Source organism: Rattus norvegicus (genome assembly GCF_036323735.1).
Source record: "Rattus norvegicus strain BN/NHsdMcwi chromosome Y unlocalized genomic scaffold, GRCr8 chrY_unlocalized_24, whole genome shotgun sequence".
NCBI classification, from domain to species: Eukaryota; Metazoa; Chordata; class Mammalia; order Rodentia; family Muridae; genus Rattus; species Rattus norvegicus.
Genome location: NW_026947383.1, coordinates 155508 through 180976, shown reverse-complemented (window position 1 = coordinate 180976; position 25469 = coordinate 155508). Strand labels below are relative to the sequence as shown.

Here is a 25469-nt window from a genome sequence, read left to right as displayed (position 1 = left end):
CTACAAACAGTGCTATTTTTACTTCTTCCTTTCCAGTCTATATACCTTTGACCTCTTTTTGTTGTTTGCTTCCTCTGGCTAAAACATCGTGAACTACATTGTATAAATTGTGAGAGAGTGGACAGCCTTGTCATGTCCCTGATTTTAGTGGGATTGCTTCATGTTTCTCTCCATTTAATTTAATGTTAGCTACTGGTTTGCTATATATGATTAGGAACGGTCCTTATGTTCCTATACTTTCCAGGACTTTTATCATGAAGTAGTTTTGAATTTTGTCAAATGTTTTCTCAGCATGTAATGAAAGGATCATTGGGTTTTTATCTTTGAGTGTGATTATATAGTGGATTATGTTGATGGTTTCTACATACAAAACCATCCCTGCATGCCTGGGATAAAACCTACATGATCATGATGGATGATAGTTTTGATGTGTTCTTGGACTCAGTTTGCAAGACTTTATCGAGTATTTTTGCATCGATATTCATAACGGAAATTGCTCTGAAGTTTTCTTTTTTTTGTTGGGTCTTTGTGTGGTTTATGTATAAGAGTAATTGTGGCTTCATAAAAGGAATTCGGTAGTGCTCCACCTGTTTTAAATTTGTTGTATAGTTTGGACAGTATTGGTATGAAATGTTCTATGAATATTGGATAGATTTCTGAACTAAACCCATCTGATCTTGGACTCCTTTTTTGTTGGGAGGCTTTTAATGATTGCTTGTATTTCTTAACAGTTATTGGTTGTTTAAACGGTTTTTCTGTTCCTGATTTAGCTTTGGTACCTGGCATTTGTCTAGAAAATTGTCCTTTTTCTCCATATTTTCAAGTTTTCTTGAATATAGGCATTTGTAGGACAATCTGATAATTTTTTTTAAATTTTTTTTTAGATCTGGGGACCGAACCCAGGTCCTTGTGCTTGCTACACAAGTGCTCTACCATTGAGCTAAATTCCCAACCCCCGATAAATTTTATAATTTGCTCTGATTCTGCTGTTATTTCTCCCTTTCCATTTATGATTTTGTTATTTTGGAAACACTCTGTGTGCCCTCTGGTTAGTCTGGCTATGGGTTAATGTATCCTGTTGATTTTCCCAAAGAACCAGCATTTGGTTCTCTTCATTCTTTGTATAGTCCCCTTTTTTTCTACTTGGTTGATTTCAGCTATGAGTTTGATTATTTCCTGCCTTCTACTTCACCTGTGAATATTTGCTTCTTTTTGTTCTAGAGTTTTAGGTGTGCTGTCAAGCTGCTGCTGTATGCTCTCCCCTGTTTCTTTATGCAGGCACTCAGAGATATGAGCTTTCCTTTTAGTATAGCTTTCATTAGTCCCAAAAGTTTGGGTATATTGTACCTTAATTTTCATGAAATTCTAAGAAGTCTTTAATTTCTTTCTTCATTTCTTCCTTGACCAAGTTATCATGGAGTAGAGCATTGTTCAACTTCCATGTATATGTGGGTGTTCTTTCCTAATTGTTATTGAAGAACAGTTTTAGCCCATGGAGTCTGATAGGATGCATTGGATTATTATTATCTTTCCATATTTTTTTAGGCCTGGATTTTGATTGATTATATGATCAATTTTAGAGAAAGTGCCATGAAGTGGTGAGAGGTTATATCCTTTTATTTTATGATAGAATGTTCTAAAATATCTGTTAAGTCCATTTGGTTATAACTTCTGTTAATCTGCCTATGTCTCTGTTTAATTTCTGTTTCCCTGATCGGTCTAATGATGACAGTAGGGCGTTGAAATCTCCTGCTATTATTATTTGCGGTGCCATATGTTCTTTGAGCTTTAGTAAGGTTTCTTTTATGTATGTAGGTCCCTTTTTATTTGGAGCATAGATATTAATGATTTAGAGTTCATCTTGGTGGATTTTTCCTTTGATGAATATGAAGTGTCCTTCCTTATGATTTTTGATGACTTTTGGTTGAAAGTAGATTTTATATGATATTAGAATCGCTACTCCAGCTTGCTTCTTCAGACAATTTGCTTGGAAAGTATTTATTCAGCCTTTTACTCTGAGGTAGTGTCTGTCTTTGTCTCTGAAGTGTGTTTCCTGTAGTTCAAAACGCTGGGTCCTCATTACATATCCAGTTTGTCAATCTGTGTATTTTTAGTGGGAAATTGTGTCCTTTGAAGTTGAGAGATATTAAGGATTAGTGATGGTAACTTTCTCTTATTTTCATATTGAAGGTTAGTTTACGTTTCTGTGCTTCTCTTTGTTTTGTTGTGAAAAGATTAATTTCTTGCTTTACCTATGATTTTTACCTGCCTCCTTGTGTTGGGGTTTGCCAGTTAGTTTCCTTTGTCTTACTCGATATGTAAAAATATATTATGCAAATTTGGTTTTGTCATGTAATATCTTGGTTTCTCCAGCTATGTTAATTGAGAGTTTTGCTAGATACAGTAACCTGGGCTGGCCTTTGTGTTCTCTTAGTGTTTGTATGACATCGGTCCAGGATCTTCTGGGTTTCATAGTCTCTGGTGAGAATTCTAGTGGAATTCTGACAGCTTTGCCTTTATATGTTATTTAACCTTTCCCTTTACTGCTTTTAATATTTATATTTTTTTGTGAATTTGGTGTTTTGACTTTTATGTGATGGGATTATTTCCTTTTCCAGTCCAATCTATTTGGAGTTCGGTAGGCTTTGTGTACGTTTATGGACATCTCTTCCTTTAGATTAGGGAAGTTTTCTTTTATAATTTTGTTGAAGATATTACGGTCCCTTGATGTTGGCAGTCTTCACTCTCTTCCATCCTGTTATCCTTAGGTTTTATCTTCTCATTGTGTCCTGGATTTCCTGTATGTTTTGGGCTAGGAGTTTTTTTTCGGTTTTACATTATCTTTGACAGTTGTGTCAATGTTTTCTATGGAATCTTCTGCTCATTAGATTATATGTGCTATCTCTTTTATACTGTTGGTGATTCTAACATCTGTGACTCCTGGTCTCTTTCCTAGGTTTTCCATCTCCAGGGTTGTCTTCCTCTGTGTTTCTTTATTGTTTCTATTTCCATTTTTAATACCGGGACGGTTTTGTTCATTTCCTTCTCCTGTTTTGTTGTTTTCCCAGTAGTTCTTAAGGTACCTTTTTGTTCCCTCTTTATGGGATTCTACCTGTTTACTTCTGTATTTTTTTACTGTCCTGTATTTTCTTACGGAAGTTGTTTATGAACTTCTTAACATCCCCCATGGTTATGATAAAATGTGAACTTAAATCTAGATCTTGCTTCTCTGGTGTGTTTGGATATCCAGTGTTTGCTTTTGTGGGAGATTTGGGCTCTGAATGAGCCTAAGTAGTCTAGATTACTGTTGTTTGAGTTCCTGTTCTTGCCTCTAGCCATCAGGTTGTCTCTAGAGTTAGCTTGTCTTGCTCTTTATGACAGTGGCTTGACAGTCCTGTATGCTCGTGTGTCAGGACGGCTGTAAACCTGTTTTCCTGATTTCTTTTAGCCAGTTATGGGAACAGAGTATTCTGCTCTCAGCCGAGTAGTTTCTCCTATCCACTGGCTTTCAGCTCTCCCTGTGGGCAGGAACCAGAAGGAAATTCACATACTTCTCCTAGGTCCTTCTGTGCGGGTGGGGGCACAGAAGGCACAAGGTGTTTCCCTCTTGAGACAGGAATTTGGGGATAGAATAGTATCCTCTGGTTTCCCAGGAGTGTCCGCTCCTCTGAAAGTATAGTTCCCCCACCCTCTGGATTTGTGTGCAGTGAGCTATTCATCCAGTTCATTTCAGATCCAGGCACTGTCTGGGACATGGTGCTCCTACAGTTTTACTCCTCTATATTCCTGGGTCCAGTAGCACTATGCTCTTTTGTCTGGGGCCAGAGATGTGGGTAACAGTGGGAAGACATGGGAGCCTCTTTTCCTTGTAGGCTCAGTATTGTGCACAATACTGGATAATCAGCTCTCTCTCCCACAGCGTCTAGGAGCAGGGAGCTCTGGGCCGGGATGACGAGTTTCAGGAGAAAGCTAGAAACTGGAAGTGCCTGGTCCCAGAAGAGTTCTGCCTTTGCTTGTTCTGAGTCCACCAGTCAGGTCACTTAGAGCAGAAAAGTTGGATTTACCACTGGTCTCAGGCCAGAAGTCATTCCACAGCTGACTTTCAGCTCTCTATGAGAGCCACAAGCAGAAATGTCCTACCCCTACTGCTCCTAGGTCCCTATGCACAGGAGGCCCAGTTGGAGCTAGGTGGTTTTCAGGGGTTTCCACCCCTCTGATGCTCTAAGTCTTCCAATCCCATGAGATTTGGATGTAGGATGCATTTTGGACTAAACCAGATAAAGATGCAGTTTGGACTGCAGGGCTCCTGTACCTTGACTCCTACTATATTCATGTATCCAGAGGCACTGTGCAGTTTCCTCTTGGGCTAGGGATGTCGGCACAGGTGGACAGAAGTGGCAGTCTCTCCTTCCCTGAGGTCCCAGTATTGCCCACTCTTCTGGGTGATCAGCTCTCTGTCACACAGAGATTCCAGAGGAGTTTCAAATGTTCATTCCCTATCCTGTAGGTCTCTAATCATTCCAATTCTCCTCCAAAGTGTGATGGACAAGACCCCTCTGGTCAAGGGGAGGTACAACAGGCCCCATCAGAAAAAGAGGGCTGCAAACTACTTCTCTTAAAGGTAATCTCAGTGATTATTCATATTCCACAAATGGATTAATACATGCCCCCTCTCCACCGGAGACTTTAATACCGTTGATAGCTGCCAAAGCAGGGCAGAGAGCTATGTCCAATCCGAAAGACAGTCAAAGATGTCCCCAATCTACATCAAAGTGCCTTATGCAATCTGCTTAGGGTAAAGCGAATTTTAAACCTGATTCTGCTGAAAAAGGGCGTTTCAGAACTTCCCTATTAAACCAAGAGGAACTTAAAAGCCCTCCACTATTAAAAATGAGATTAAATCATCACTTATGGTCCAGAGTGACAAAATGCAGTCACAAATCCCAAAGTGAAACTCATAACGCACATACCAGCCCAAGCAGAGACAAAACTTTCTGCATGTACAACATTAGATCAAGGACCATTGACAATTTCAGAAGGGGCTCTTCAGTGTTCCATACCCAAGCAAGATGTGGTAGAAAATTCTAAGTCCACCAAAGGAATTCTTGTGCCTTCAGCATATAAAAAATATGATCTAGCACCCTCACCATCTCCCCCAGTACTTACAATGTCACTATACAACAGAGAATTATTCAAATATCCTCTACCACCGAAAAGGTCCCTCCTGACTTGTCATCAGGCCCAAAAGAACCAAGTTTATCACAACACATAGTCAATGAGCCATGCAGACTCCATATTTATACAAAGTGCAGAGAAGATACAACATCCCCTACCTCCTCAAGGGACTCTAGGTCATTCTGTCCTGTAAGGAGAGGCTCCAAATTTTTCCACATATACAGCAGAGATGCTAGCATTTCCCAAAACTTAGCAGAATTCTCTGAGTAGTACTCTATCTCTTAAAGAGACTGTGAGAGAAGAAACATCTACAAAAGGAGTTCTACCCACAGCCACATATGTAGAAATGGCTTGCCGATGTGACACATGTACAAAAGATGTTCTAGGACATATTCCATCTGTAGAGAAGGTTATGGATTCAACCATATATGAACCAGGAGTGGGGGAACATGATAACGAAATACCAGTGTCTGTACCATCCTCAACAGCTGAGGAAAGGGATTGCTTGGATTGCATTTGTGCAAAAGAATGGATATGACCTCTGCTAACTTCACAGGTGTCTATACGAACTTCTTAATCTCCTCAAGCTCAGCCAACATCCACAAACACAAAAGACTCTACAGACTCTTCCAAATATTCCCAAAGGTATCCAGTCCTTCTTTATACCCAGAAGCAGACCCAGAACATCTGCAAAATACTTCTAAGGCTCTGGATTTTACCTTATCTCCTGAAGGTGCCTTCGAAGCCGTTTTGCCTATCAAGCAGGCTAGGGAACCTGACACTTCTATATGAAAGTCTGATTCCATTTCTCCCGCAGAAGAAAATTTTCTTGGAACTTCCACAATTACACAACGATGTGTAGAAACATCCTTATCTGCTCATGAGGCTCCCAGATCTTTCACATATGTCCATGATGCTCTAGAAGAAGTCACATCTTCAGAGGTAGCTCTAATACCTAACCACCATTCTGATGTCACAGTCAGGATTTCTACACATATACATGATACATTAAGACCTTCCTCATCTGAGAAGGATGTCTGAGGATCTACTGCACCTGAACAGCATGCTTTACAACTATCCCTGTCTACCCAAGTAGATTTATATCACATGTGCACACTGGGAAGAAATAGATTGCATTCTCCCTCTACCATAGTGGACCATAAGCATCCAGTCTCTAGAAACACAGGGTTAAGATTTGATCCTTCGGATGGAGTCTTGAGAACTTTCTCCTCTGAGGAAGACAGTTGTGAATTGGGATATTGTGTCATCTTCTGGAAACAAAGAGACACCAAAAGATACAACTACTCCTCAGGTGAGTCCCACACATTCTCCATCTGTCCATAGGCCCTTTGAATTTTCCAAAAATGACGAAGGAATTTTGGAAAGTTGCCAATCCTTACAAGGGCATACTGGACATTCCATATTGTCCCAAGGTGCTCAAGAAACTCACTTTTCTACCAAAAAGCATGTTCACCGTCTGCCCAGGGTTTCAGGGAATTTCTTCACACTGCTCTAGGGCTCCAGTAAGTGTTGTCCATGCTCAAAGTGATTTGTCATTGTGCAAATTAGACTTCAAAATTACAAAAGCTTTTTTTTATATTTTCAAAGTCTGAGGGAAAGTCCACATCGAAAAATATCTTTTAGACCTTGTGCCATCAGCCCAAGTATATCAGAAATATTCCATGTCTTCTAAAGCATCCAAAAATCAATCTGGCTTAGCAGTCTTCCTGGGAAACATTTACCATCAGCCGTACAATCCCCAGGACCAATGAAATAAAAAAGGGGTATCTAGAAACTTTACCATCTGCCCAAAGGTCTTTAGAATGTTCAGCAACTTCTCCAAGATCACAGTTAAACCAGAGATCAAAAAAACTAAAGCCATCTTCCCAGGGTGTTTTCCCAAGAACCACATGTTTCTTTTTTCTTTCATACCAAGACAAAAGACCAGCTTCCTTCTCCCCATCTCTGATCTCTTAATCCTGTTTGTTCACCCTCCCAAATGGCTCTTTACTCTGAATTAGAGGCCAATTAGTAAACCATAGATATATGGAAGGAATATCTGAGAGACAATTGCTGACGAAGCAACACTTGTTACGTCACAGAAGAAGCTAGGGCTCTCCAGGATACAAGGGATTTTTCATGGAGGGCCTAATGATGATGTCACTGAGAACTGCCATGGCCTACCTGCTAAACAGCTTTCCTTACATTGACCAGTTTCAAGTGTGCCCTTTCCAGTAGTGTCCCCTTTGACACAGGGTAATACTTCACATGCTACATCTCTCTAAAGCTAGAGATTTCTCTGCTTCATTAGTGGTCACATGCTCTGAATGGAGAAAGTTAGGCAAGGGCTTAGCATGGGTAGAAAATATCTAGGAACAAGGAGTGAAGGAGATTCTTCTGGAGATTAATTTCATTCCCACGTCCAATCCTGTGAAATACAATTCAAATCCCTAGGTTTTCTCAGTTTCCCATGTGCCAATATTTTCCCTACAGACCTTTAATTTACTGGATATTTTGTTACATTTTTTGATTGTACATTCATTGACAGGGGACATTCTATATATTCCTGCATGAGTACTCAAAAATTTCATTTTTCGAATTCCATTTTTTGCAATAAATTTGGTAAACAAACTTGACCCAGCTATAGCGTGAATATAACAGTGGAAATATTGTGTACTACTTCAAATGATCAACTCCCAAATCATTATAATATCCAAAGATTAACAGACATCAGTTAAGCAAAGACAACAATGACTATAGAATGCAGTTCTATAGTTCTATTACATATCTTTTCTCTAATATCTATCTTCCTGTATTCCCAGGGCAAGACATGAGAGTTTTTCAGTCCAAACGTCAGTTTCAGGGGGATGTGCAGCAAAATGTATTGCTTGAGGTCCAGTGAAACCTCAACTTCAGCAGGTTCATAAGAACAGGAAGGAATCTATTTGGCATTGTCATTTGTGGATCCTATATTCTTGACCTAATTGCACAGAATCCATGTAAATATTCCACTAAAATTCATAGTTGTAGGAGCCATTTTATATATATATATATATAAAATCAGGCACCAAAACTGGATAAGATTGATGAAGCTAAAATGTGCATTCTGCCAATAAACAGTTATAGATCTTTCATTAGAGAGACAGCCAGAGCATGTCAAATACAGAAGTGATTGCTAGTGGCAAACCAGATAACTGAAAAAAGACCCCTTGTTTGTAGATGTTGAGAAAGGATTTCAAGAACTGAATGGACTTTCAACCAAATAAGAAAAACAAGTTCAACTAACCTGAGCTTTCTGGTACTAAACCAATATTCAAAGACAGTTTATAGACAGACTTATGGCTCCAACTGCATATGTGGCAGAGTATGGTGATTTTGGGCATCAGTGATAGGATAAGCCCTTGGTTCTCCCTAGTTTTTATTGCTAGTTCAAGGGAATGTCAAGGCTCAGTAAAGGCGTTATAGAAGAAGGGTAAGAAGACCAGTTAGGAATCTTATGGACAAGAAACTGGGAAAGAAAATAACATTTGAAATGTAAATATAGAAATACCCATTTAAAAATGCTATAAAATTTGCTAAAAAAACAAAAAAAAAATTAAAGAAAGAAAAGAAAAGAAAATTAGCAGCTAATCAGACCTATTGGCTCAGTAATCCAAATGGTCCCTATCAGGGAATTATAGTCAGAATAATACTAGTGGAAAGTCTGAGGTGATAAAGTCCAAATTTGGAGCAATTCTCTCTCTCAAATACCAGTATCAGAACATACTGCTCTATAAGTATCCAAATAATTGAGTAATTTCCTCTGAGCTGAGGATACAATACATGTTTTTTACTTCTTCCTTAGGACCATTTTCTTCTGGGCAGAAAGAATAAAAACGATGAGTTCTAAGGAAAAGAACAGTGTCCTTCACAACACCTGGCCTTTTGGATAAAGATATTAATGATATAAACTCTCTGACTTCCAGGAACCATTAGAAGCAGGGAAGTCAGGATGCTTCTGAGAGGCTCCAGCACCTGAATCCCGTATGTGGAGGGCTAAGGTCATGTCTGTGTCTCAAGTGAATATACTCAACTCCTACCAAGGACTGAGATTTCCCATAATCCATGCATATCTTCCTTTTTTTATACCAAGACAGAAGGCCAGCTTTCTTTTCCACACCTCTGATTTCTTCATCCTCTTTGTCCTCCCTCCTAAATGGCCCTTTACACTGAATTAGCAGCCAATTAGTAAACCCTATATGAACTGAAGGAATATTGGAGAGGTACATTGAATAGATTCAAGAATGTGATTTGCAGGTGTGTCTCCTATGACACAGTGGAAACCTGTACGTACTACAAACTTCATCTCTCCAAGTCTAGATACTTCTCTTTCCTGTATTAGTGTTTACATGGTCTGAATGGAGAAAGTTATTCAGGGGCTTGGCATGAGTAGAAAACATCTAGGAACATAGGATGGAGGAGATTCTTCTGGATCATAATTCTATTACCAGGTCCATTCCTGTGATATACAGTTCAGTTTCCTAGGTTTTCTTTGTTTCCCAAAAACCTGTATTTACCCTACAGACCTTTAATTGAGTGTATATTGTATTTCATTTTCTATTTGTACGTTCCTTGATTGGGGAATTTATATATATATATATATATATATATATATATATATATATATATATATACATATATATATATATATATATATTATATACGTATATATATTCTGGAATATATATATATATATATATATATATATATATATATATGTGTGTGTGTGTATATATTCTGGAATATATATATATTCCAGAATGTGTTATCAAATAATCTGTTTTCCAATTCCATTTTTTTTCATTGATTTTGGCAACAATGTGGGTCTAGCAATAGAATGAATATAACAATGTAAATATTGTCTACCTACTTCGAATGATAAACTCCCAAATGCTTATTTTATCCAAAAAATAGCAGATATCAATAAAACAAAGGACAACATTGACTATAGAATGTGGTTCTATTTCCAATTAAGTATCAGTTCTCTCATATCTACCTACCTGTGTTCCCACCATGATTATTTCTTCAGGCCATACATCATACTTAGGAGGATGGGCAGTGAGAGGAATGGCTTGAGGTCCAGTTAAACATCAACCTCAATAGGTTCCTAAGAACAGGAGTGAGATTATTTGCCATTGTCATTTGTGGATTCTACATTCTTTAGCTAGTTGCGCACAATCCATGCTAAAATTCTACCTAACCTCATTGCTGTAGGAGAGACCAAATATATATATTTGAATATATATATATATATATATATTCAAAACTAGATATGAGTGATGAAGCTATGAAGTGCATTCTGCCAGGTACCGGATATAGCTCCTTCCTAAGAGAAACAGCTAGAGCATATCAAATACAGAAGTGAATGCTAGTGGCAAACTAGTTTACTGACAACTGATATGTTGTTGGTAGATTTTGAGAAGGGATTACAAATGCTGTGTAAGGGAGGGTTCTGAGGGTACCTGGAAGAGAATGTGGGACAAAGGACCAAAGAAGGATGCCAAGACAAGAGTCTGAAAAAGGCGTCAATTTTATTTTTCTCCAAGGCTGAATTTATACCATAAGAGGGTTAACAGAGGGAGGTGGAACTAAGAAACATTTACGCAGGGCAAAACACATGATTTGTTTGGTCATGGATTGATGTTGAAAGGATGGTACAGAGTTTACAGGTTTGTCATATTATTAATCAGCAGGACAACATTACCATATTTTTATTTTCTTGACCACCAGATTTGTATTAGTCTTCTGCAGCTGACTGGGGATTTTCCATGAACCCAGTCATACTTAATACTAATCATAATAATAACATCTACAATGGAGGGCTTCAAGGGAATTGCAACCAACATCTCCAATTTACATATATTCAAATGTAAAAGTGATCAGTGCCCATGCATGTACTGGAATGCACCCCTTGGAAACTGCGTCTGTCTAACTTGGGGTGTTATTTGTCACATGGCCAAGAGAATCTTGTAGCCAGGGCCCATCATGGGATAAGGCAGCAGCTAATGTCGGCCCTCCTGTCTTAGGCCATTTATTCATGTATATATCATTCTCTATCCATCAATGACTGTCCAGCTCTGCACGCAGGGGTGAGAATTTTTTGGTTTTTCAGCAAAGGCATCAGGACAGTAGGCAAAAAAGAATGATGGCCTCATTTGACTGAGGAACAAAAATGTCCTTCCCTGGACTGGGATGGAGATTTGTAGGTGAACTTGACCCTCATCAAAGCATCGTCGATAGTTAGCCTATGATAATATAAGTGAATAGGTTTTGTTGTTATATTATCTCCCTGTTACTTAACAAGGATGATAAATGATTAAATGTCCAAGGGCCAAAATATATAAGCAAAAGACAAGGAGATAAATAGGTATCCCATGAATGTCCAATAAGGAATAAGCAAACCCCAAATAATTAATGTACAGCATCATTAACTGAAAAATAAATAATGTGTTGAAACATAGAAGGAAAAATAGCATGCTGATTGACATTTTTTAAAGTCTCAAAATAAATCAAATAGACAATACAATTTGGGTTCCTGCAACAATCATAATTGCATTATCCAAAAAGTCAAATCCTATGAATGGTATTGCATTTTTGAAGAATACATAATTTAGCTGTCCTGGAGTGGGTGTTAGGTTTCTCATTCTTCTTGAAGCGATACAGTTCTTTGAGGAAGCAGGTCCTTTGAGTGGAATGCAGGCTGTAGATGAAGTCGCGTGTACCTTACGCCATGTTAAGTGCCTCGCTGGGCTCCTTCTTTGGATCTTTTTGCCCAAAAGCAGGTCAGTAAGAATGCACTGTATCTTTTAACAATTTTAAAGTAATTATAATCTCTGTATCAACCTCTGATTGAAACGTTCTAAGACCCCAAGTATATCAATTTAATATTTAGGGGAATGTACCATCCCTTGTTTTAAAATTAGTACCTTCAGAATGTGAATCTGGGACATCCATATTAGCAGGATGGGATATATTTTAAGTCAAATTACACAGTGTCTTGGGTGATAAAATTCTTAAGAACAGCGGTAAGGTGCCAGGCAAGAATGCTAGGGGGTGACATGGTGAGAGCACGTGGAACAACCAGATAGGTGACAAATAGCATTCAGTCATACAGCTAAATGGGCCAGCTTTCTTGGGGCAAAAAGGCCAGCCCATAATCAGGCACAAGCTTTGTGCCTGTGAAACAAAAATGAGAGCAGAGGGGCAGCTGGTTTGTTACCGGCTGTCTCTCGGGACTTTGATTGTCCTGAGCTCAGCTCAGCTCCTTAGAGTCAGCTCAGTGGCTCTGCCTCTCAAGAGACCCAGCCTCTGAAGGACACTAGGCTTCCAGTAAGAATTAATAACAAAAGGATAGAGAGATGGTTAAGAACTGAGTGCTAGATGCCAAGTGGCTGATAAAATAATTGTATGGTTCGTCTACTTTAAGGGGGAAGTTTCTTCCAGGCTGTCATACATGCTAGATGACCTTGCGCCAAAAGACCAGGAGAAAATAGCATTTGAGAATTGAAGGGGGGCTTGCCCAGGGGGTGTTATCCGATTGAAGCCTCAGATATCATAGAGTAAGCTATAGTTACAGGCAATTGGTTTTAAGGACGCTTTCGGCTACCATTCCTGAGGCAGTGGTCACAATTGTGTTGGGTTTCCGGAATCTTACAACCAATAAATAGATTACTAACATTGGAGTACTGATCTTTAATAGAAGTATAGCCCTCCAAGGACTGCAGTGGTAGCCGTTCACCAAGCCGCCTCACTGAGTTAGAGGGCCATGAAAAAGAAAACATTGATCCTGACCGTGGCCACAGCCTCCAGTTGGAGTAAGCTGAAGAGCCGGTGCTCTTCTTGTCATCCTAGAGTAAAGCCTTTTCTGTCTGGCACAAAGAAGTTCCTCGCAGTCTGCTGCAGACTCTTTCTGAAACTATTTTCGGGACTACACTGATTCTCAACCTGGGGCATTTTGACCACAGGGGCAAGAACTGACCGCTGCAGGAATAGGATCAGAGGCACTGTCTATGTCAATGATGACTAACAAGGAAGGTGACTTAATGCTGAAGACCAACTCCTCACTTGCAATAGGGCCAGCAGATAAGGCAGGTTCCCTGGCAGAAAACAATTTCTCTCAAGCAAATTATTTCCAAGTTAAGCACCAAGTATACCAAGTAAAACTTCTTGAGAAAGAAAGCAAACAGTTCCATGATTTCAAACACTATCATCAGTCCAAGTCCAAAAATGAAACAACAGCCAAAAAAGACACTCGACAATACCAAAGAAAAAAACTAGACAAACAAGACCAAGAAAAAGCATTCTATAAGTGAATTCCACAGATGCCCATTACCTTCAATACCTGGCCCAAAATGCAGCTTAACCTTAGCTGTTTCTGGGATGAGGCAGAACATCTGATCCCACCTCCCAATGTGACTCTAGAGTGTCCTCTATATTCCTTTCTCCTCCTAGAGCATCCTCTAGGGCCTATGGCCTGTGACAACAAGCAAGTCGACCTGTCACAGCCATAAGCCCCTTACAGGACCAATAGTGACCACCAAGTGGACTCTAAAACTTCTCCAGTTGGGACTCAAACCCTTCAGACAGCAGGGGCATACAACACAAGTCAGCATAAAACAAAGGCAAAGCATGACACAGAGACAAAACAGAAAGTAACACAGAACACAAGACACAGACTTGCTCAAGCTTACCTCTGATCTCTTAACCAATTGTGGTCTGGAGGGAGCACAGTCCCTGTGTTGCACCAAAGTGCTTTAAGACCCCATAGCCCTATTCTTTGTGTCCTGAATGACTCTCTGTGTCCTGTCACAAAAGATGAGAGTAGAATGCTTGTCCCATCACTCAGCAATAGCTCTGGGAGGGGGTTAGGGGTGGGAGCCAAAGGTCCAAGAAGGAGCAAAGTCTTCCACAAACAAAGAAGACAGACCAGCCTATTAATAGGGAAAGACTTTCTCCTCCAGGACACCTTCAAAGAGCCGCAACTTGGGTGCCTTTTGTAAGTGAGAGATCAGAGGGTGCCTGGAATAGAATTGGGACAAGGGTTCTTGGGACAAATAATGACGTTAAGACAGGAGTCTGACCAGGGCAGCAATTTTATTTTCCTCCAAGGCTGAATTTATACCATAACAGGGGTAACAGAGGGCAGGGAAAAGTAAGAAACATTTACCCAGGACCAACATACAATACTGGTGTGGTCAGGTAATAAGGTGATGTTCACAAAGTATCAGAAATGTCACAGGTTTGTCATATTATTAGTCAGCAGGACAACTTTAAAATAGTATTATTTTTTCTTTACCACCAAATGTGTATTACTATTTTGCAGCTTGGTGGGGATTTTCCATGAAAATAGTGATAGTAAATTCTAACCATAATAATATCATCAACAGTGGAGGGCATCAAGAGTGTCGCTCCAAACAGAACTGAAGGGGCTTTCAACTACATAAGAAAAACAATGCCAAAGAACCAGAGATTTCTGGTACTAACCCAATATTTTGTGCATGGACAGAATTATGGCTCCAACTGCATATGTAACAGAGGATGACCCTGTTGGGCACCAATAGAAGGAGAAGCCCTTGGTCATTCCAGGTTTGACTCCCAGTTCAAGGGAATGTCAAGGTGCAGTATGGGAGGTTATAGAAGAAGGGGAGAGGGGTCAGTTAGGGCTCATATTGACCTGAAACTGGGAAAGAAAATAACATTTTAAATGTAAATATAGAAATATCCAATTAAATAAGCAATGAATTTTGCCAAAAAATAAAAAAAATGGAAGAAGTAAAAGAAACTGCTACCTAATCTCACCTATTGAAATCTAAAGGGTTACTGTAATGGAATGGTAATCAGAGTAATACTAGTGAAAGACAGATGATGAAATCTCAACTAGAAGCACTTCTCTCTCCCAGATATCAGTGTCAGACACAAACTGCAATATAGGTATCCAAACCATGGAGGAGTTTTCTCTGAGCTAGGGACACAATTCCTGTCTCTCCCTTTTTCCTTAGGACCTTTTTCTTCTTTTCAAAAAGAGTAAAGTCCATGAGCTCTCAGGAAATCAACTGTGCATTTCCCAACCCTTGGCTTTGGGAATAAAGAAATTAATGATATAAACTCTCTGACTTCCAGGAACCATAAGAACAGGGAAGTCCAGATGCTTCTGAGAGGCTCACAGCTCTTGATTCCCATATGTGGAAGGGTCAGATCAAGGCTGTCTGTTCAGGGAACACACTAAACACCTACCCAGGATTCACTGAGCTCTCCAGTGGACCATGTATTTCTTCCTTTTTTATACCATGACAGAAGGGCAGCTTCCTTCTCCTCATCTCGGATCCTTTCATCCTCTTTGCTCTCCCTAAAAAATGGCTGTTTACTCTGAATTAAAGGCCAGTTACAAACCCTAGATGTACTGAAGGAATATCTGAGAAGCAGGTGGTGTCACAACAACACTTCTGACCTCACAGAAGGAGCTAGGGCTCTCCAGGTTACAAGAGATTTTTCGGGAAGGACCTAATGATGATGATGTCACTGAGAACCTCCATGTCCTACCTGCTGAACAGCTTTCCTTATATTGACCAGTTTCAAGAGTGCCTTTTCCAGGAGAGTCTCTTGTGACACAGTGGAAACCTTTACATACTCCATCTCTCTAAATCTAGAGAATTGTCTTGTCTTCATTAGTGGTTACATGCTACTACCCAAAGACTATACATGAACTAACCCGGGACTCCAAAATCATTGGTATCACTGAATGCCTAGTAGTGGCACCAGTGGAAGGGGAAGACTTTGGTCCTCCCAAGACTAAACCCCCAGTGAAGGAAAGTAATATGGGGGTGGATCGGGTTAGGAACACCCCTATAGAAGCTGAGTGGGAAGAGCTAGGAAAATGTTAACCTATAACCTAGAAAGGGAATAACATTTGAAATGTAAATAATAAATTTGCAAGTTAATGAAAATAGAAGAAAAAAAACACTCCTTCTGGAAGAGGAGAACATATGATTTTCCGTTAAGGATCAATGGGAAGAATTTTGGACACCTGGACAAATGTCGAAAAACCCTATTGAATATTGGAAACATTTGGTTATTTCCGGAAAGTCCTGGGTGGATAGGAACATCTTGGGGAAAAATGGGAGATCCAAGTTCTCCATGTCTAGATAGGGAATGATGTTGGGAACCTGGAATGTGTGTGAATATTACCTGGCCCAGTTTGTCAGTAGAAGAGTCAGCAGAAGGTGGCCCAGGTACAGTGTGGTTTTCTCTGAAACTTTCACTGTTCTCTCCAGTACTGTGGTTTGTAGATGTTGCAGGCACTCTGGCTACCAACTCGTCAAAGTCCAGATTTTTTCAAACCCAGTAGACATAACCCGCTTTTTTTTTTCATCTTCCCAAGAATGGGCACTAAAGATGAGGCCACTCTTTTTTCTAGTAGCAGGATGTAAAGCAGATCTTCTGGTATCCCTGGTCAGTGTGTTACTCAGTGATCTGCTATCCTTGGTCAGTGGATTACTCATGCCCTAAGGAACCCTCAGAGGAAGTGGAACTGTCCATTTCTTGTTCTCAGTCAGTTACCTCTTGGGGTCTAGGGCCCTCTTACTGACTGAAGCCTTTATATGATCTTTGAGTTTCTGTAGGTTTTCTGTAACACGAGCATCAGGTTTTTTGAATCTCTGGTCTTCATAGGGTTTTGGGCATCTGAACTTGTGGCGAGTCCATGTAAGTAGTCCTGGAGGTGCAAACTTGCTCGGGTCTCTGCTATTCAAGTGCTTCCCCCATTGAGGAATGATGTTGTAATCTGGTTCGGGGACACTGAAGGCAGTCTCAGGTGGCGGAGGCTGGGAACCCTTCAAGTGCTTCCCCCATTGGAGTCCGGTGTTATAATCTGCTTGGGGGGACACTGAAGGGGCTTCCAGGCTGTGGAGGCTGGGAAATCGGCAGTGCATGGTCAGAGGGTAAAGTCCCGGATGAGGCTCGCTGGCCTCTCTCCACACATCTGGCTGTTTAGTCGTTAAGAAAATTGAACAAGAAATCGTGAATGGGCTACTACCACGTAAGGGGCAGTGAATGTACTTGCCCAGAGGTGAGTCTTGGTGAACATCAGTTGAGCTGTATCCTTTGAGTATGGGTCTCTCTCCCGAGAACTGTGGACAAGTCCAGAAAGAAAAGCAGGGGAATCTCGAGTGAACCTTGATCTCAGGAAACAAAGTTGGATAGGGGCTGTCCTCGAGTTAGCACGGGGCAGTAGCGAGGTCTGCACGGACCAGTTGCGAGGTCTGCACCGGGCACTTGCGAAGTCTCCACGGGGAAGTCGCAAGGTCTGCATGGGGCAGTTGCGAGGTTTCCAAGGGGCCGTCTCGATGTCTGCACGGGGTAGTGACAAGGTCTGCTGGGGCAGTCACGAGGTCTGCGTGGGGCAATAGCGAGGTCTGCACGTTGCAGTCGCGAGGTCTGCACGGACTAGTCAGGAGCTGCCTCACTTGTCAGTATTTGTAGTAGCGGCGCGATCATCCAAGCTTTCTGATTGAGGAGGAACCCTATCGACTCTCTTCCTTTGAGTCCAGAGTGCTATCTGCTCTCTGTCCGGGGCCGAGATAAGGGATTCTGGAAGCAGCAACATGAATGGAAAGGGAAAGGGGTGCTTAGGACATTGTGCGGTCAAGCGAATATTACAACAGGATAAATCGCTCTAACTGGAGGCCATCAGTGGTGCAGTGATGTGTCTTGGAACATCATAAGCAAATGGGAAAGGCTGATCCAGACCCTTGCTCCTCAGAGACTGCAGGGACTAGAAAATCACTGGTTGACTGTGTTACGGAATGAACATGTGAGGATGTGAATAGAGCATAGAATGCATGGGATTGATATTAGAATTCCATGTGACTTCCAGGTGTTACTGTGATGCTTCTGCCTAGATGTATCACTATTTTTTCTTGTCCTAAAGCTCTTAATATTCTTTCCAATATGATAGTTTTGAAATATTGAGTATGCTACACAATGGAATGTATTTTTTCTAGTCACATGTATTGAAATTCTAAATGTCTCTTGATATCTTACGCAGTTGCCTGGCTAGAAATCCTGGGATGCTTTCAATACTGGTAAGCTGATTGAATACAACTGTTTGCATTACAAACTTTTCTTTTAAATAATTCTTTTGGTGATCCCCAATTAGATTGTGCAAATGCCTCCCGCCTTTTACAGACATATCTACAATCACCCTTGCTTGGAGAAAGGAGTTAAGTGTTATGCCTTCTTTGAATGAAGAGAAAGATCTAAGGCTACACTCCTCAGAGAAAAAAGCAATCAGGAACTGTAGGAAGAAATATGCATCTAGGGAACACTAAGTGTTCCAAGCTAACCTGAGCAGTAAAATAATGTATGGAAAATACCACTCTTTATTATTATTATTATTATTATTATTATTATTATTATTATTATTATTAACCATTGTATTTGTTTTCATTTCAAATATTAACCCCTTTCCTGATCCTGTTAATAAACTCCATCCACCACATACTCCTCCTCTTTGTTTCTAAGAGGGTGCCTCCCCAACTCTCCCAATCATTCTTGCCTCACCCATCTAGAATCACTGTTCTCTGAATTGCTCTTCTCTAGGACATCAAGCATCTAAAGGACCAAGTGCTTCCCTTTCCACTGATGTGAGTTGAGGCTGTTCTCTACTACATATGTAGGGTACCAGACAATGTATATTCTATAGTTGGTGGTTAGGGCCAGGGGTACTCTGAGGGGTCTGGTTAATTGAAATCATTGTTCTACCTCTAATTACAATCCCCTTCAGCTCCTTCAGGCCTTCCCCTACATCGTCCATTGGGATCTCTAGGTTCAGTTCAATGGTTGGCTTTCCTGGCAAAGCCTCTCAGAGAACAGGCATATCAGACTCCTGTTTGCAAGCACATCTCAGCAACAGCAACAGTGTCCGGTTTGGTGTCTGCAGATCTCTGGAAGGCCTTTCCTCCAGCCTCTGCTCCATTTTTGCCCCTGCCTTTTCATTAGACAGGGATAACTCTGCTTTAATAAGAGCTGGGTGACTGGTCCCATCCTTGCACTGGGGGCTATGTCTATCTACTGCAGGTGGTTTTTCAGGTTCAATATCACTGTTGTGTATGTTGGCTAATGTCATCACTGTTGGGTCCGGGGAACCTGTCGCATCCCTAGTACCTGGGACATTCTAGAGAGTACCCCCTTACTAGTGAGTACATGCTATGTGCCTTTATTTGTGATTGGGTTACTTCACTCAGGATGATATTTTCTGATTTCATCCTTTTGCCTATGAATTTCATGAAGTCATTCTATTTAACAGCTGAGTATCAAACCATTGTGTAAATGTACCACATTATATGAATCTGTTTCTATTTTGAGGGACATCTGGGTTCTTTCCAGCTTCTCTCTTTTATAAATAAGACTGCTATGACCATAGTGGAGCACGTGTCCTTGTTGTAGGTGGGAGCAAGTTTTGGGTATGTGCCATCGAATGGTACAGCTGGGTCCTCAGGTAGTAAATACTATGTTCAATTCTCTGCAGAACCTCCAGCCTGGTTTCCAGAGTGGTTTTAAGAGCTTGCACTATCAACAGTGACAGAGTGTTCCTTTCTCTCCACACCATTGCCAGAGTCTGTTGTCAACTGATTTTTTATCTTAGCCATTCTGACTGGTATGAGGTAGAATCTAAGGATTGTTTTAAATTGCTTTTCCCCAACGACTAAGGATGTTGAATATTAGTTTAGGTGCTTCTCAGCTGTTCAATATTCATCAGTTGAGAATTTTTGTTTAGAACTGTAGCCCACTATTAAATAGTGTTATTTGATTCTCTGGAGTAAATCTTCTCCTTGAGTTTTTTGTAAATATTGGATATTGGCTCTCTATCAGATGTAGGATTGGTAAAATCTTTTTCCAATCTGTATGTTGCTGTATGAAACTAAATACAGTGGTCTTTGCTTTACACTAACTTTGAAATTTTATGAAGTTCTATTTGTCGATTCTTGATCTTAGAGCAAAAGTAATTGGTGTTCTATTCAGGAAATTTTCCCCAGTACCAATGTGTTCAAGGTTTTCCCTGCTTTTTCTTTAATTAGTTTCAGTTTCTCTGGTTTTATTTGGAGGTCTTTAATCCACTTTTACTTGAGCTGTGTACAAGGAGATAGGAATGTATTGATTTGCATTCTCCTGCATTCTGTCCTTCAGTTGAAACAGCACAATTTTTATCCACTGAATGATTTTAGATCCTTTTTCAATAATGAAGTTGTGTGGGTTCTTTTCTGCATCTTCAATTCTATTCCATTGATCTACCTGCCTGTCTCAATACCAATACAATACAATTTTTCATCACAATTGCTCTGTAATACAACTTGAGCTCAGGGATGGTGATTTCTCCAAAATGATTTTTTTTTTCAGAATAATTTTCTCTATCCTGTGATTTATTTTATTGCAAATAAATTTGAAAACTTTCACTTTTATGTTTGTGAAGAATTGATTTGGAATATTGATGGGGAATCCATTCAATCTATAGGTTGCTTTTGGTAAAATGGCCATTTTTACAATATTAATCCTGCCAATACACGAACATGGGAGTTCTTTCTAATTTCTGAGATCTTCAATTTCTTTCTTCATAGACTTGTTTTCTTGTCATATATATCTTTCACTTGCTTGGTTAGAGTGAATCTGAGTTATTTTATAAGCTTCTTTATTATTGTCAAGGGTGTCATTTCCGTAATTTCTATCTCAGCCTTTTTCTCTTTTGAGTAGAGGAAAGTTACTTATTTGTTTGAATCAATATTATATTCTGTCACTCTGCCAAAGTTGTTTATCAGGCTTAGAAGTTCACTTGTGGAATTTGTGGGGTCACATAAATATACTACCACATAATCTGCATGCATATAGTGACATTTTGAATACTTCCTTTGCAATATGTATCTCTTTACCTCCATTTGTTGTCTAATTACTCTGGCTAGGACTTCAAATACTATATTGAAAAGGTAGGGAGAGAGTGTGTGTCCTTGTCTAGTTCCTGATTTTAGTGGGATTGTGTTAAGTTTCTCTCCATTTAGTTTGATGTTAGCTACTGGTTTCCTGTATATTGCTTTTACTGTTCTTCAGTACGGTACTTGAATTTCTGATATTTCCAAGAGTTTTACCATGAAGGGTTAGGTTCTATAAAATGTTTTCTCAGCATTTAATGAGATGATTGCTTGTTTTTTTTCATTGATTTGTTTTTGTAGTGGATTAGACTGATTGGTTATTAGGTTCTGTATATTAATCCATCCCTGTATGCTTGGGATGAAGCATACTAGATCATGATGTATCATTGTTTTGATGTGTTCTTGGAATTTGCATGCAAGAAATTTACTCAGAATTTTTGCAGGGAAATTCATGAAAAAAATGATCTGAAATTCTCTTTCTTTGTTGGGTCTTTGTTTGCTTTACTTATAAGCATAACTGTGGCGTCAGAGAAGGAATTGTGTAGTGTTCCTTCTATTTCTAATTTGTGGAATAGTTAGGAGAATATTGGTTTTAGGTATTTTATGAATGTCTGAGAGAATTCTGTACTAAACCTTCCTGGTCCAGGGATCTTTCTGTTGGGAGACAATTAACGACTGCTTCTACTACTTTACGAGTTATGGGAGTATTTAGATGGTTTATCTGATCGTGATTCAACTTTGGTACCTTGTATCTGTCTAGAAAATTATCCATTTAATCCTTACTTTCCAGTTCTGTTAAGTATAGGCTTTTATAGTAGGATCTGATAATTTTTTGAGTTTTCTCATTTTCTATGGTTATATCTCTATTTCACTTATGATTTTGTTATTTTTAATTTGAATAATAAGGATTTACCTGTCTTCTGGATTTTTTTAAAGAACCAGCTCCTGGTTTTCTTGATTCTTTATATAATTCCTTTTGTTTCTACTTGGTTGATTTCAGTCCGGAGTTTGAATATTTCCTATTGTCTAGTCCTCTTGGTGTATTTGTATTTTATTAGTTCTGAGATTTCAAGTGTTCTGTCAAACTGCTAGTGTATCATAGCTCCTGTTTCTTTGTTGAGGGTCTCAGAGCTATCAGTTTTTCTCTTAGCATTGCTTTTTTGTATTCTCAAGTTAGGCCTTCATTTTCATTAAATTCAAGAATGTCTTTAATTTTTTTTCTTTATTTCTATTTGAATAACTTCTCCTCGAGTAAATCATTCCTCAGCTACCATGTATAAGTCGGTCTTTGGTTGTTCTTGTTGTTATTGTAGACAATTTTTAGTCTGTAATGATCTTGTAGGATGCATGGAATTAATTCAATCTTCTTGTATCTGTTGAGGCATGTTTCGTGATGGATGTTATTGTCAGTTTTGGAGAAGGTACCATGTGGGACTGAGAGGAAAGTGTCAGGAGCCATAAGAGGACAAGCTAATAACTAGCAGGTGGTCATCCTCAGATGGACAGCCTTGGATTATTTTATAGTCCACAACTTGTTTGCCCTTATTAAGCAAGGCTGTAAGGGATACATTTTGGGAAATTTTCCTGCTATTGAAATGCTATTCCTGTTGTTATTATTAGAAATATATAACAATCATTGAGTAAGAGCACACCCACTTGGAGGAGATCTCTTCAGAGCTACGAAGTTGTACTGTCCTGTAGTGATGCTATACAGACAAATAGATCAATTCTTTACACTTAATAATGATCCTACAATAATTTCTAATATTATATCAATGGTTATTAAGCTCTTTTATAGTGGGACTGCTAGAAGTCTCTTTTTATAGTCAAAATTGCAGTGAGAACTCTGCCAGTCTACCAGGTGTCACCAGTTAATTCTTCTGAGATAGTAAACAGACTTTATCCTATTCAGAACCCATTAACAAGGTTGTAAAACAGTTATCAAGAGTCATAAAAAGAGAAGAAATGATTTGTTACAGGTGCAAGGACAGATGATAAGATATTGACTGGGTTTATCTGTAAATAACTTCTCTATCAACTATGGTTTTAGACCTTCAGTGAACCTATAGAGCTGACACTGGTGATGAATGTTTAGCCAGATAATTACTCCTGATAAATATTCATGTAAAAATTCTCGGTTGTAAATTGTATTTCAATTTATGCTTTGATCTTTCATATGAACTAGAGATGAACTTTGTAACATGTGATCATGTATTCTGAAATATGTTTAAATGCTGAGGAGAAAGAAATAAACACAAAAAAGGACTGAGAGAGAAGGACTGAACTGGAAGGACAGAGACAGATGGACTGAGCTTGAGAGGGGCCGAGCTGAAAAGTCAGCTTTGAGCTAAGGAGAACGGAGCTTAGTAGAACAGAGCCAAAAATATCTGGGCTGAGAAGAAATGTAGAAAGGTATAATGTAGATACTATAAGTAACATAAGAGGGCAATCTGCAGAATGCAGAGGAGATGAGGAAAACAGAAGAAGCTGGAAAGAGCGGAAGGTGCAGTCTGGTTTCTCCTTACCATGGGACAGAACAGGTCATTTCTTAATAGCAATGCAGGCTTACTCTTATCAAAAGGAACAAGGCTTTTCTCTTACACACTTGGGTTTAATTCACTTAGCATTAAAAGGGTCGAAGTGATTTTTTTCTTTATGTAATAAAGATTGGAGCTCATCTTTCTGCACTGGTGCTTGGTCATTTGCTCCCTATGCTTATGTAAGTAAGAATATCTGTGTAAGTATGTAATTACAAGAATGTATGCATGTTTGTGTGTGTAAGAGTGTAATTGTGAGAATGCGTGTAAGTTAGGCCCAGGTGATTTTGAATGGAAATATATAAATTCACGTTTATGGAATCCAGTTTTAAAATTACATGTTTATGCATATTTGGCTATGTAAAATACTGACATCATTTGTGATTCAAATATACTAACAATTTGATTATACTTACCTTCATTAATATTTAAACTACTCCTTGAAGATATTTTAATGGATAATATCAAAATATATTTATAGGAATGGTACATTAAATACTTCTGTTAATAGTCAAAATAAGGAAATGCTTCTGATATTTATGCATTTTATTATTTGATTATGAAAGAAACTGAATGATCTTAGATTTTGTAATAATGTTTAAAAATTATTTGTTCTTAATGTTTGTTGACAGAAGATAGTTATCAACGAATACATATATACAATGTGCCACACATTACAAAAGCAATGTGCCACACCTTTGTAACATAAATAGAGCAAATTAAATATATAATTTATGAACTAAAGGTGAGCAATCATGTGCAAAAGCAAGATATATCATTGAGTCTACCTACATTTGGAGTTAAGAGATGATTCATGCTTCCGTGTATTTCTTTCTAGACATCTAAAGAGATAAAATTAGTGTGGAAATAGCTAAAACTGCAATTAGTATGCTTCATGTAGTATACATATTTAAACATTGCTTTTGAAAAATTATACAGTACATACTTTCAAGGTTATATATACAGCATAAACAAAAATTCACTGTGTCCATAAATTATCAATAACACTCAAGCAACTTTCTCTTTTCATATTATATTTGAATTATCAAATATACATATGTAGGTATTTATCCACACACAGGCACACTCACACACACAAACACACAAAACCACACAATACTTCTAAAAATTTAAAACAGTTTAGTAAATAATAAAGTCATTCAGACAAAATTAATGAAAAGGGATGAACTAAATTTACAGTAAATTGTCCTCCCAAAAGTATACTTTCTAGCATATAAAATTATTGCCTCATGATTTTAAGAAAAATAAGTATGGGGCCAATAAACTTAATCAGATCCAAGTTGGACTTAGCATTCAGGATTAGAGTAGAAACTGAAATGTATTGAGAAAAATATTAAATAACAGGCTTTAGCTCTACTTTTTCAATTATACAAAAAAGTCTGAGAAACAGTGAAATGACACAACATGTAAAATTGCTTTCTATTAAGAACTGATATCTAAGTTTAGTATTCATAGTCTATATAATAAACAGAGAGAACTAAATCTCACAAGTTGTTTCCTGGCTTAAATACAATTTTCTTGGCTTGTGAATATATCCAGAACCAATCAAAACAATGAAAATGGATAGACGCTGTGTTACAACAAGTAAGAGATATTTTGTTTATTTGTTAGGCATGAATTTATTTTTGTAGCATTTCTTCCCAGGTTTCTGTTGGGTATTTTATAAATCCTCACTTTGGTGTGGTCGATGGTTAAATTTAACTGAATATGGCTGAGTATGACAATATGATAGAAATGGATCCTTGGGGCAGAGAATACCTTTGGGTTCAACCTGGTTATA

General features: G+C 38.8%; 1 long non-coding RNA gene across 1 annotated transcript in view; it reads right to left on the bottom strand.

Annotated features, from left to right (window-relative positions):
- The window catches only part of LOC134484654 (uncharacterized), a 33830-nt gene extending 18182 nt beyond the window's left edge, over positions 1–15648 (bottom strand). Inside the window, exons 1-2 of the long non-coding RNA XR_010062237.1 lie at positions 15448–15648; positions 10215–10321 (exon numbers count right to left, since the gene is read on the bottom strand). This is a non-coding gene — a long non-coding RNA (uncharacterized LOC134484654). The remainder of the gene's footprint in view (positions 1–10214; positions 10322–15447) is intronic.
- Positions 15649–25469: the final 9821 nt, after the last annotated feature.